Source organism: Thamnophis sirtalis, unplaced genomic scaffold (genome assembly GCF_051295495.1).
Source record: "Thamnophis sirtalis isolate CommonGarterSnake01/CBP01778 unplaced genomic scaffold, rThaSir2_p1.2 scaffold_3, whole genome shotgun sequence".
In the NCBI taxonomy this organism is placed as follows: domain Eukaryota; kingdom Metazoa; phylum Chordata; class Lepidosauria; order Squamata; family Natricidae; genus Thamnophis; species Thamnophis sirtalis.
In genome coordinates this window covers 54,207,343-54,221,770 of record NW_028261383.1, presented here as the reverse complement: position 1 = coordinate 54,221,770, position 14,428 = coordinate 54,207,343, and positions in this window count along the sequence as shown.

The window sequence follows — 14,428 nt, the reverse complement described above, 5'->3', positions numbered from 1 at the left end:
CTTTGTTCTAAATATTTATGTCCCTTTAATATAAAGTGATGAATTTTAAAAGAAATATTGATATGTGTACATTTTCGGAATATAGCTAAGAAGATAATCTATTTTATATTTTAAATCAGTAGATTTCATTATATTTTTCTGGTAGAAATAGTCCTCTTCTAATCCATGCCATCTTCCTTCCTTCCTTCCTTCCTTCCTTCCTTCCTTCCTTCCTTCCTTCCTTCCTTCCTTCCTTCCCTCTCTCTCTCTCTCTCTCCCTCCCTCCCTCCCGCCCTCCCTCCCTCCCTCTCTTGCTTGCTCTTTAATTAGTAAAAGAAAAAGAACAAAGAACAAAACACAAAATTGTGATAATAGTAGATACATTGTCAAAGAGAAGAAAAAAATGCCATCTATGATGACAAATCAATACTTGACTAACCATCTAGAATCTTAAATGAAAGATGGTCACTCACATATTGATTTGTCTGGACAGATTGGCTGTTGGCTTTGTTAGATAAGCTCCCCGTTGGGAGAGTGAGTGCGTTCAGAGAGGTGTTGTGAGAGTGTTGTTGGAGAACACACAAACCAGCATACAGAGACACTGCAGTTTAAATAGGCTTTTACTTTCGTGGAAATAGAGGTATCAGAGTCCATCAAACAGTCCAAGTCATACACGGTTAGAACACTCAGTCATCAACATCTTCCAGTTAAGGGATAATCCAAATAACATAGTCCATAATCATACAAACAGTCCAGTACACAAAGTTTGCTTGCAGTTGCAAAACTTACAATAGCTCACGCTGATCACCACACTGCACTTCTAACAGCCAGCTTCCAAACACTCAGATCAGATCAGCATCTAACAGTGATTCTGGCTCCATCTTATGGTTGCTTGAGGAAACAGCAACCAATCACATTTACAGCATGATTTAAAGAAACAGGTACAGCATTGTTACACGATTTATATATTGCCAACCCAACTGTTATATTATATTCCTAACAGGCTTCATTTCAGTTCAGGTTTGTCAAAAATGTAATAGTTGATCAGAACGTATACTATTTTCTCCCCTAATAGTATGGAACAATGTTTTGGACATTTTCAGTCTTTTAAATATAAATCTAAATATAAAACTCGATTATAGAAAACAGAAAAAGTTACAGGCTATATCATCTTTTTTATTTTCCTTTAAAAAATAATTTTATTAAAAATTTAAAAGCAATGGCATTTATATACCACTTCTGTTAGATACTAAGCTATAGTGGTTTCCACCAAGGTCCTCTGTTCCGGCAGGAACATAGGTTTAATCTCATTGGTTGAAGGGTCTGACAGCTCCCTATAAAAGGGCTGCTGTCAGACTCAACCTTCGCTGGATTGCACATAGTTGCTACTGAGTTAATAAAGAGCTGTTGTTACCGTTAGCCTGTGTGTGCCTTTCCATTACCCAATCTAACAACTTCATTGTGCTTTACAACAAACATTCTCTGAGTGGTTTACAATGTCAGCATATTGCCTCCAACAATCTGGGCCTTCATTTTACTGATCTTGGAAGGATGGAAGTGAACCTTGAGTCTGTCAGGATTGAACTGGCAGTGGGCAGAGTTAACCTGCAAGATTATTCCAACCACTGCACCACCATGGCTCCTACTAAACATAGTTAAACTAATATGAACTAACTAAAATAAAAAAGAGAAAGGTAAAGTCAGAAAGTGCAGAATAAAGAGAAGAAAAGAAAAAGATAACAAAGACATTACATAATTTTAAAAATGCCTTCCAATCTTCATCATGCTGAACATAAGCTAATATACTAGCTTTTCACCCTCCTTTAAAGTTACAAATAAAAGCATAGCTTTCTCTCAATAGCCTGATTTTTATTGATACACAATCCAGAAATCATCATCTTTTCAATCCTAGTGCAGAAAAATTCCATTAGAAGTACCGGTACCAGAAATATCCAACAAATAGTTTAACCCTGGTCAAATAGTCCAACTTTACATTCCTTCTTTTTGTTCTGCATAATCTTGATCTTTAAATATTTCCTGTGGCACTGCAGGATTTAATCTTTTATCACTCTTTGGCATTTCAAAGCTTTCGCTAGCCTACTTTCTAAATTCCATAAGGAGACCTCAACGATGATTTTTTATCACAGGTGTTCTACATCCAGATCCTTTTCTTAATTTGTCTTTTGTATTCCCACTTTGATAATTTCAATTTTGTTGTCTTCCTTGCCTTCAAATTCTATAATATCTATATCAGGTAAAAGTTTTTTTTTTTAAATTAGAAGTTTATCCATTGAAATCTGTATCCTTTCTGAGATATTAGCTAAGATAAGAACAAGTTATAATCACTTAGCCATTTTAACTTTTTCCTGCCTGGCCCTTTGGTTCCCCTGGTACCATTTGCAACTTTTATCAAACCTCAGTTCCTGTTGCAGGAAATTAAGGGACTCAGATATTGGAATCAAAATAAGTTGCTTTATTGGTATCAAGGTTCAGAGCAAGTTAAGGCAAGACAGCCATTTGAACATCTGAACAACAACTTATAGAAAAGACAGCCTTTATATATTTTTCAAAAGCAGCAGGACACGTGAATATAACATGCTAGTGCTGATGTGTTCGTAGTTCATGTTATAACATATCTTCCTTAAGTTATTCCAGTAACTTCTTGTGGCTAGCTTGTCCTTCTTGAGCCATATGTATGAACTGTAGCTGAACCTGTGGTTTTGGCTTTTAACATTTCCTGTTTTTGTACATGTCTCAAAAACAGGTCTCTGTTTCTTCTGTCCTACTTTTATATTTTAATTTACTATATATCCTGCCTTATTCCTAATATGGATTTAGTTCCTTTTCAACCATTTCCTATAAGTATATTATATAATTATAATTTGCTTTTTTTATACTTGCAGCAAACATACCCAACATTTAAAAATATTTCTAGTGTGTCAATCCATTTAAAAGTTTCTTAAATTAAAATCCGTCCATCCCCCCCCCTGGATTTTGCCAATTGTATATTATTTTAAGTTTTTGAGACTCTTGTGTAAAATTTCTTAAATCAGAAAAAAGTAAAACTCACCAGGTGTCAAATTAAGCTGAATGTTTCGAAGGTCTATAACAGCTATAAAGCAGTTAAACTGAACATGTCCAAAAGTGATTTGTAAATAAATGACTGTCTTTATATCCTTATCAAAAGGTCTGCCACTGCTAAAAGCAAAGGTATTGTCTCCCTCATCTCCTGCTGCTCAAATCCACAAGAGACCATTGTTTATACATCTTCATGAGGTTCTGTCATTCAGAGTACTACCAATCTCTCCTTTTCCTAAGAAATTTGAAGGACCTGTCTGCTTGCTGGTCTTTTGTTCTCTATGGCTGTTGCCATCTCCAGATGTTTGCAGCGATGTCTTCAGTCAGCATGACTCATACTGGAAGCTATCTTTTTCATTTTCCAGTTTGCCAAAAGAAAAGTTGGCTCCATAGGATCCATCTGATGTTGCAATGGACAAGAGAAGATTGAATCCCTCCAGAGTTGGAGGCTGGTGAAAGTTTGATGTTTATTGGGTCTTTTTTAGCCTTCAGAAGATAGTCTGTGTCTTCATGGCCTAAAGTTGAGAAATGTACTTGTCTCAATAATAGGAGAGATAAACTGAACCTCAGCAAAAAATATCCACTCAAAGCCAAGATCACCAAACAGAGGCTGTCATACTTTGACCATGTCATGAGAGCTGACTCACTTGAAAAGTCGAACATGCTGAAAGTGATCAATGGAAAAAGGAGAAAGGGCCATCCTAGTACCCACCGATTGGACACTATAAAGGATGACACTGGGATGACCATGGCGGATTTGAAGAAGACAAAGCAAAACAGAGGGCATGGAGAGAGCTGATCCATAGGGTGGCTGAGGGTCGGACATGACTGAATGGCTGATGATGATGATGAGAAGAGACAATCTTCATGGTGGATACAGGCAGAGTTTTGATTACATTGATATGTGTGCCATCCTGATTTTTCTGACATTTCTTACAGGCACCCTTAAAAGCTGATTGGCTGTTGTTTCAATAAAAGCAATGTGTTGATCTAATGTAGTTTAATGAGATTTTAATTTTAATATGTTTTCTATTTTATTCTTATTCATGTTGCCTATTCTGGGGTGGAGAAATATATTTTTTCAGTTTGAACACAATAGGACACATGAATCTCAAAATTACAATACCAACCAACTCATCATTATAAAATGAACCTGCAAAAGATTCTGTGGGTAGATTTTCTATTCCTTCTGGTTGATAACAACTCTTTGAACTGTTTCAATAAAGGCTATGTTTGAGAAGATAGCAGCTTATACTTTCAGTTAATCTGCTATAGATTAGATTTTTTTCCCTCTTTAATCAAGAGGACTTTCACTTATCTTTCAGAGGAAAAAATATCCTAAGGCTCAGAGAGAAGCAAGCTGTTGAGGGTGGATTTTTCTGGTTCAACAAATACATTGAAAGATATAAAGAATCAGTAAAATGGGCACTATCCACTATTCACACCATGGTACAGCATATTCACATAAAGCCATGCCGAGAAGAGAATCCTTTCAAATCAATTATTTTCTTTTTTAAAAGGAAGTACCCTGTGTGAACATAGCAAATAAAAGCAAAATGTACAAGTTATAAATATAACTATGCAATGAGCAATTGGGAACAATCTAGTCCTTTTCTTAAAACTAGTTGGGGTCATGCTAGCCAGGACAGAAGGAATGTGTGTGCATGTATGTGTAACAAGGGGCACTTCCTCTCCCCTTCTTGTATGTCTTTTTATTGGTTCCTTTACTAACATTGTCTATTAAATTCTTTTTTAGTGGGAATGAAAAATAAGAAGCGGTAGTTCTCCATTTATGACTGGTTGCTTAATGAGCTATGAGAGATCTTCCTAGAGCTACTATTACCTACTTCTGGAGTTATGATGGCCTCACACACCCCATGGTCATGTGATCACATTTTGGGCACTTGATGGAGTTACCTTTATGGCCATTTGCAATGCCTTGAGGTCATGTGACCACAATTTGCAATAGTCTTTTTGCAAGTTCTGGCATTTACTTCTGGTTTCCAGCAAAAAAACACCCACTGAGGGAAATGGATTTACTTAATGACCATTATGGGTGCTTAACAAACATCCCAAAAAAACCCAGTTATAACTTCAAATCCAGTCCTGTGATACTTTGACATATAACCACAATAAATCCAGGCTGAATTATGGATGTAAGTCAAGGACTATCTGTATGTCCAGACTTCCATTCTTTTATAAATCTTTTTAGTATAAGGTTGGGGGAAATGAGGACTTTGAGAGTCTTGTAATATGCTGCCAGCCCTTCCTTTCTCCTACCTGGTTTTCTGACAGATTACTAGTGGAAATAGAATATTCTGCCACCACACAGCTTCTGACAGTCAGTTTGGTGTAGGGGTTAAGGCAGACAAGGAATAATGGATGGAAACTGATCAAGGAGAGATTCAACCTAGAAATAAGGATAAATTTTCTGCTGTGAGAACAATCAATCAGTAGAACAGTTTGTCTTCAGAAGTTGTGGGTGCTTCATCACTGGAAGCTTTCATGATGAGACTGGACAGTCATCTATCAAGAATGGTATAGGGTCTCGTGCTTGAGCAGGGGGTTAGACTAGATGATCTACAAGGTCCCTTCCAACTCTTATTCTACTCTATTCATTATTAGAAGCTGAAAGACTGGGAATTCTAGTCCTATCATAGGCACAAAGCTAGCTAGCTCATTCCCTCTCTTTTAGTCTTAAGAAGCGGGCAAGACCAAACCAGTTCTGAAAACCTTGCTAAGAAAACTGTAGGGACTTGTCCAGGTCAAAACTGGACAAGCTGTCTTAAAGACAAGACAGACAGGCAGACAGACAGGCAGACAGACAGACAGACACCAAAATAGTTTCTAGCAGGGAAACTCCTTGTCCAGATACATAGAAAGATTTAATTTTTCATTGGTATTTTGGGATTGATAGTATTATATTATTAATACAATTAGCCTTTTATTAAGGTTAACTGAAGAAACTCCAAGACACTTATTGAATTTAAATAAGAATTGTTCTAAATTTTTCATAGAAGCTCATCGGAAACAGCCTGCGTGTAGATGTATGTGTCAGGGTTCCAAGTAACACCCCCAACGAAAGAAGACTCCGAGGCCTGAATTTCCTCAAAGTTCCATTTTATTAGCGATGACACATTGGCACATCTGGGAAAACCCGAATCTGAAAGTTTCCAGGTTTTCCCCACCCAAACGAAAGTTCAAGTCCCTGCCCAGCACCCACATGTCCATCACATGATCCAATCAAGCACCGTTCCAACTGGAGATGCCTCCCAGTCACACCACTCAAGGTGCAGGGCAGGATGACCTTGACTCTCTGAGAAAGGAATGTTATTTTAACTATATTTACTCCACTCCATATAATCCCCCCCCCCCAGTTTCCCACAGCAAGAAATGTGGCAGGCCTGAAGGCCCAACACAAAAATTGGCTTCCAGGATGCTCAAGTGCTACAGCGATAATAAAGAAAGACTATGGCAACAGTATAAAACTCTCACCATATACTGTATTTCTCGACTGCTGCTATTAATGGCAGGTATATTGCTTTCTGCTTTTACAATCTAACGGGGATTTTGTTGGGCATGTAAAAGGTAATTGATATTTAATTTACATAATGACTCAACTGTTACTTGCTGACCAGCAGACTAATTAGTTAATTTCTACAATGGCCCCAGAAAGACTGCTTAGTAACACTATAAAGAAGTCTGTGTGGGGTGGTGGTGGTGGTGTGAGAGAGTACATATTACTGATAATCATAAGTAATAAGGCATGTGTCTGGACACGGGGAGCTCTGCTTCAAAGAAATAAGAATGCTTTCATGTTGGCAGCAAGCACTTTTGCCAAACAAGAAAAAAATGCATACCATAATGAAATGTAATTAGATAAAAGCAGAGAGTAGAGAACTTTTTTGGAAGCAGTCTGGTTTTTCATTTTTTTTTTGCCAAAAATTAAACATTTTCAAAAATGTAGTGTAACCAGCAAAACACTCTTAAATTTGTGATTGGATATATTACTGTTTTTTAAATTAAAAACAATTGGGGGGGAGGGGGAGACGGGTGCTGATTATGAAATTGCAGAATGGGAATATGATGCACATGAAAGCACAATACCTTTTATATTGTACACTGCATTTTATTGCTATAACTAATTCCTGAAGAGTTTTATGAACTCAAATTGCCTAAAAGTACTTCCACATTATTAATTCCGGAAAATCACAGTCCAATAGAACTGTTTCCAACTCTACATCTCCTTGCCAACTCTGAATAGCAACAACAAAAGATAATAGATGCTGATATCTTAGAACATTTCATTTGTGTGCCTAGTTTAGAACTGAAAAATCTGATACATTGGAAGGCAATCCTGTTTAAAATGTGATAATAGCAAAACAACATTTCAAGAGCTAAAGAAAGTCTATTTTTCATCTTGCATTTACTTACCCCGAATTCAGCTCTAGTTGATTAGTTTTGTTTCTTTTTTATTGGTTTTAGTTGGATACCAACCCAGTTCCACAGTTCCAGGAAATGTACAGGATACTGTACATATAGAAGACCATTGGACAGCTGAAGAAGACAGCACCTTAGATCATGTCAGGCCTGATAGACAAATTGGTCTCACTATCTTCTATTGGAGATTATGTTTAGCAGGCATTTAAAGCCTAGGAATCCATTGCAGTTGTCTTTATTTTATAAGTCTACTAGCTGATAACTCGGCGTTGCCCGGGTATTTATTTATCCTAATCCATACATTTGTCCTCAAAAATAATCCCAGACCAAATGTAATTTCTAATGTTGATTTTCCCCCTTACCAGAGGGAGCCCCCTTGTGGAGTACTGTGAAGCTATTACCATGGCAACTCCACTGTGCTGTACAGTAGAAGCCATTTTACTGTATGGCAAAAGGCATTTTAAAGCCCAACAGGCTGAATCTTAACAGAACACCCCCCACCCCCCTGAGGGGTCTTAGGGGTGTCATACCTCCACAGTATTTGTTTCCAAAGAGTAAGTATTTATATATATAAATAGATAGTTAGACATATATATATATATATATATATATATATATATATAGATAGATAGATAGATAGATAGATAGATAGATAGATAGATAGATAGATAGATAGATAGATAGAGATAGAGATAGAGATAGAGATAGAGATAGAGATAGAGATAGAGATAGAGATAGAGATAGAGATAGAGATAGAGATAGAGATAAATAGATAGATAGATAGATAGATAGATACATACATACATACATACACACACATAGATACATAGATATAGATACATAGATATAGATAGATAGATAGATAGATAGATAGATAGATAGATAGATAGATAGATAGATAGATAGATAGATAGATAGATAGATAGAGGTATAGCTATAGGTATAGATATAGATATTGTTAGATCGGCTGTATGAAGAATCAGAGGCGTCTGAGGTAACAGTAACCGTTTATTGTAACAAGAACGTTTGCAACAGTAACTAACAGAGCTGTCATTCGTAAGTGCGAGGACTTACGAGGCTATTCAACAGATATATATATATATATAGATAGATAGATAGATAGATAGATAGATAGATAGATAGATAGATAGATAGATAGACATAGACATAGACATAGACATAGACATAGACATAGACATAGGTATAGATGACTAGTGCAATTTCCATTAGCAGCCATTGATTGTGCTCTGTTATCTCTTTGTTTCATTAAAGTTCTTGGGCAATGTTATGGCTGGATTTTAATAAATCAACATCTGCTTGGCTGGAACACTATATATTAATAGTCTCCTCCCTCCAAATTTTCCCTCATGGGCTTCAAAATTGGTCAGAATATTCAGGGAAATTGATTACGTGTCCAAATTTTTTCAGGATGCTAGCAATAATCAAGAATAGGCAATTTTTCAACATCTGATTTCTGAGAACAGTGGGTTCCTGGGAATTTATCTCCACCTCCCCTTCCCCCAAGGAATGACATGGCCCTTGCTGTTAAATTGTCTTTATTTTTTGTAAGTGTTCTTTTTTTCTCATCCCCCCACAATCAATGTCTGTGGGTCAATATATGATGGTTATCTCTGAAGTACAGGAAAGGGTTTTCAGCAGACTCTCCTCTCCTATCATATCATCTCACTTAAAAATAATCCTCATATTCTTATCGACCTGATTTTCCAAGTACTCAGCTGAGTCAGGTGCCTTTGCTGTTTAAGGGGCTTTGCTGATCTCGTAAAACCTAGGCTCTGGGGAATGATAATGGGGTAAGGAGTTTTGATCAAATCCTACTTTCCTTGGTAGCAAGCAATAAATGTTGTGTTCCTTTGGCAGCTATGATGTCACTGCTTAAGAGCCAGGAAGAAACCAGTATCCTTAGAACACAAGTGAGTTTTTTGCACAGGAAATGTGTGTATAAGCCACTGTAGACTCCAGATGAATTATGAAATTCATTATACACAAATGGTATGTAGAATTGCCACAGGGCAAATTGTGACATTGTTGTGGCCCACCAGTGGCCAGCGGAGCTGGTGGCAGACTCAGACAGTGAGGTGGTTGGGGTGGAACAGTCCTGGAGTCTGAGGAAGGCTCTGATGAGTGCTCTGTATTGGAGACAGAGATGGGGCTATGGCCGTTTGACAGTTTTCAGCTGTCTTCAGAGTCGGAGATCATTGGGGGAGAACAACAGCTGGAGCCTGTTCCCAATATGTACATGCACAGAGCAGCCAGGAGAAGGGAACAGCTAAAGAACAAGGGCTGACTCAGGAGTAAAGGCACAGGCGGATGGTGAATGGCCCCTCCCATAGGCAATAAATAAGAGCGAAAGGGGAGGGGAGTTTGCAGGAGACAATTAGTTCAGTTCAGTAGGGTGAAGATCTGTTCCTGACTTCTTGCCAAGTAATTACTGCTACAGCGTAGCATTTGGAAGATATCGGCCTGGTAACTCTCCAAGCCTGATAAAGGTCTGTAGTTGGGAAAATCATGAAAGACTGTTTGCCAGGACTTTGTTTGGAGAGGAATTCCCTTTAACTTAAATAAAATAGGATTTATCGGGACAAGGAGTCTGCTTCATGATCTTGAAGTCAGAACAGACAAGTTTATCAGAACATGGGCTTTCTTTTTGAGACACAATAGCACTTCTAGGCCCAAAAATGGTGCAACAGAGCAGAAGTGAGATATACCACTTTTAACATATTAACATATATTTCTTGGCCAGAATGATGAAGAAAAAATACCTAGATGGCATCAAATGTACCAAAAATATTCAGTAATAATTGACTAACCATCGTAAGTAAAACACAACTTCCATAATTAAATATATAGTTTAATATACTATCTCTAAAATATGTGAGCTGAGGACAACTACATATCAATGTACTTGTTTCAGAGATACACATTTGCCACTTGTTGATGATGACATCAAGCAATAGGTTGAAAAGGAAGATCAAGACTTCACAGATATAGCTTTCAAACCACCTTATCTCTAATCCGTATATATAAACCTTTGTATAATCTTTGTTATAACTAATTCGGATATAGCAAAGAAGTAGAATGATGGATCCTTGGTGTATAATGTCTCGAAATTCCCAAGTGCTGCCAAGAAGCTGAAGTATAATCCATTATTGTCAACTTTGAGACTGACTTGCAGGCAAAATTACAAACATTGAAGTAGATGTATGCTTCGATATGATGAGCTGAATAAACTCAAGTTGAATCCTAATAGGAACAAAATTCTAAGGAAGGGTGATAGTGATTAATAATTGGATACTGTATTGGTTCCAGATGGGATTGTATATTTTTACAGAAATTGGTATGTAGCTCGTATTTCTTGTGGATTCACTTTCACTTAAAACCAAAGTGCCCTTAATAAGTATCAAGACTATCTGGAACTGACAATGTCTTCCCCAATCAAGGATAGCTTGCCACAGTGATCTATGCTAACCTCAAACCAGATCTATACATAATATGATTTTTGTGGGCAGGTCAATTAGAATGAGTTGGTAAGATATAACTCCTGCAGGTTGCAGCTACTGGATAGTTCAGTAGGGATTCTTATTTATAATACCTGGGCTGAAAGCTCACCCGACTACCAATTAGCTACTGATAGAACCACATTCAGATAATTGCTATTTATTTATAGTTTGGGACTGGTTGTCTGAGAAACTATTGTTTTCCATATAGATATGTTCCTAGAATATCTGGTTATCCTTATGCAAATAGGTCAGGAAGTCAAAATCATGGCAAAACATAGGCAAAGGAATAGGGCAATTATAAATTATTATCTCCTTATTTATTTATAAATATAAATAAATATTCTATATGCAGAATAAATATTCTATATGCAGAATAAATATTCTATATGCAGAATAAATATTCTATATGCAGAATATATATTCTCAGACATTGAACTGGAAGAAGGAAGGTGGTTTTAAAATTAGAAGAAGAAACTTCAGTAACCTGTGTTTTGCTAACAATGCTACTCTGATAGCTGAAAATGCAAATGATCTAGAAGCTCTGTGGGTGAAAAATGGAACTAAGATTAAATTTGAAGACACCAAGCTAATAATAACAGTAAGGAAATCAGCTTAGAATTGACAGTAAAGTTATTGAAGCTGTGGGTAGTTTCTGCTCTTTAGGACTGACTACCAACAGTAAATGAACCAGCAGTCAAAGAAATGGAATGGGACAACTCACCACAGCCAACTCTCTGTGGCCACCTCGTCACGGACAACTGTCCATGGTCAACTCATTGTGGGACAACTCACCACAGGCAATTTAACAATTCAATTTAATTATTTAAAATAAATAAAAATTATTTTAATTTTTTTTCATTCAAACTTCTTTTGTCTTGCCTTTTTCCTCCATTCTTTAATTATTCTATTCCACCATTTCTTTGATATTAGTGTAACCCTTGTCCCACAGGGACTTGTCCCATAGCGAGTGGACCATGATGAGTTATCCCGTGATGAGTTGGATATGGCAAGTTGGCCATGGCGAGTTGGCTATAGTGAGAAAATATTAATTAAAGCCTCGATGAGAGTACCATTCAAAGACCCGAACAACAAGGTTGGGGACAGATCTTCTTAGATAAAATCTATCTATTCTGTCATTAAGAGCAACACTGACTCTTGATGGCATGTTATAAGTCTAAGCTTATCTGTTTTGTATATTCTGGAGGAAGTCTTGCTTACCATGTCACTACTGATGTCCATGTAATCTGGAGGAACATATTCTTTATTTTGATACTACTAGGAATAGCATCTTCTGTTTCTTAGTAACGGGTTCTCAGTTTGAAGTGGTTCAATTAGTAATTTTTCCTGGCCATTTTTTTCTGATTGTTTTATCACTAGCTGTCCTTAGTATCTCAATAACTAAACAGGGAAACTTAACAGGAGCTTGCCTAAAGCATTAAATCCTAAATCCTCTTTTCTTGTTCTTTTAATGGATCTATCCATGGGCATTCCTTTCCCAGCCTAGACATTGGAAGAGGTCTACTCTGTGTATACACAGTGGCTGAAGTGCTTTGTCAATTTCAGTCCTTATTTACAGTGTTCTCTGACTGAGTGGTGGTCCTTATTAAAAGGGATGCAGTGACTCAATGGCTAAGACGCTGAGCTTGTTGATCAGAAAGGTCAGCAGTTTAGTAGTTCGAATCCCTAGCGCGGCATAATGGAGTGAGCTCCTGTTACTTCTCCCAGCTTCTGCCAACCTAACACTTCAGAAGCACATTAAAAAATGCAAGTAGGGGAGGGACCTGGCCGTCGGCAGCGGCTTAATTGAGCCGCTCCCAGATTTCTGGTTCGTTATCTAATTAAACACCCTTTAGATAACTCAAACTTCAGATAAGAAGATTGTAGTCAGCGTCTCAGCCGGTAAGAACTTTTCCTTGCAGTTTGTAGCTTTTTTTTCCTGCTGCAAACGAGGGGGGGGGGGGTTGTTTTTTTTTTTAAGCTGAGTCATCTCCGGCCAGATTTCTCTGCTGTATTAACGGCACAAGGCCAAGAACCCCCTCTTAGGACAAATTATTGAAATTTTTTCTTTTTTATGAAATTAATACAAGCAGAGCTCATATTTGAGAAAAAATGCAAGTAGAAAAATAGGAACCACTTTGGCGGGAATGTAACAGTGTTCCGTGTGCCTTCGTCACTTAGTAATGCCAGCCACATGACCAGGGAGATGTGTTCTGACAGTGCTGGCTCTTTGACTTTGAAATGGAGATGAGCACTGCCCCCTAGAGTCAGAACGACTAGCACATATATGTGAGAGGAACCTTTACCATTACCTGACTGACCAGACAGAGAGCTCTTACAGTGTTTTTGTGGAGAGTTCAGAAAGGATGTTTTAAGGATCCTAACAGATTTTTTCTCTAAGTCAAGAGTCAAATACTCAGGAACTGTGACAGTCTGAAAAAGGAATAGGGAAGAAGAAATAAAAGCCTTTTTACTGGTGGTGCCTTAAGATTCAGAAATGGGGATGAACAGAAGTCTGAAATTGTGACTTGTACTGTTAGGGTGCTTTGCCTGGCTGCAAACAACCTTGGATATCTTTGAAGCAAATACAAGCTCATAGCAGGTTTTGAAGAAGAAATAAAAAGACTGAAGCAACAAAGGGCTTCAGCTGAGAAATGAGAAGGATGTGTCATTGCAAAGATAATAGGCCCAACAAAAGAAATGGATAGTGGAAACTGGTCTGAATAAGAACAACTGACAAAAGGAACAAATGAAGTAGATGACAATACCAACCAGAAGCAAGATGTAGGAGAAATGTGTATCACTGGGACAACAAAAACAGATGTTCTCAGTTCTTGGGGGATAGGGGAGAGAGAAGGAACATGGGTGCATTACAGATGTAGGAATGACATTGAGATATTAATTCTCAAGGCAGAAAAAATATTTAGTTCAATCGTCAAACACTGTTTAGTTTCAAGAGCAAGGCAATATGGGCTGGGGTTTTTTTGGTGGTGTTTTTTTTTTTGCCAAAATTAAACTGGAATGAATGCAAAAAAGGTCTTTGCTTCAAGTTGACAGAAGGTACAGAGGTGGTATTCAGCAGGTTCTGACCCGTTCTAGAGAACAGGTAGTGTAAATTTTGAGTAGTTTGGAGAACTGGTAAATACACCTCTGACTGGCCCCCATCTATTCTCTGCCTCCCGAGTCCCAGCTGATCAGTAGGAAATGGGGATTTTGCAGTAACCTTCCCCTGGAGTAGGGAAGGAATGGAGATTTTACAGACTCCTTTCCCTGCCACACCTGCCAAGCCATGCTCACCAAGCCATGCCCACAGAAACAGTAGTAAAAAAAATTGTTCCCATCCCTGAGAAGGTACCATTCTAGTTGCTTCATTCTAGTATGCAATATTTTTATCTAGCCATGAAAAGTCATGGATA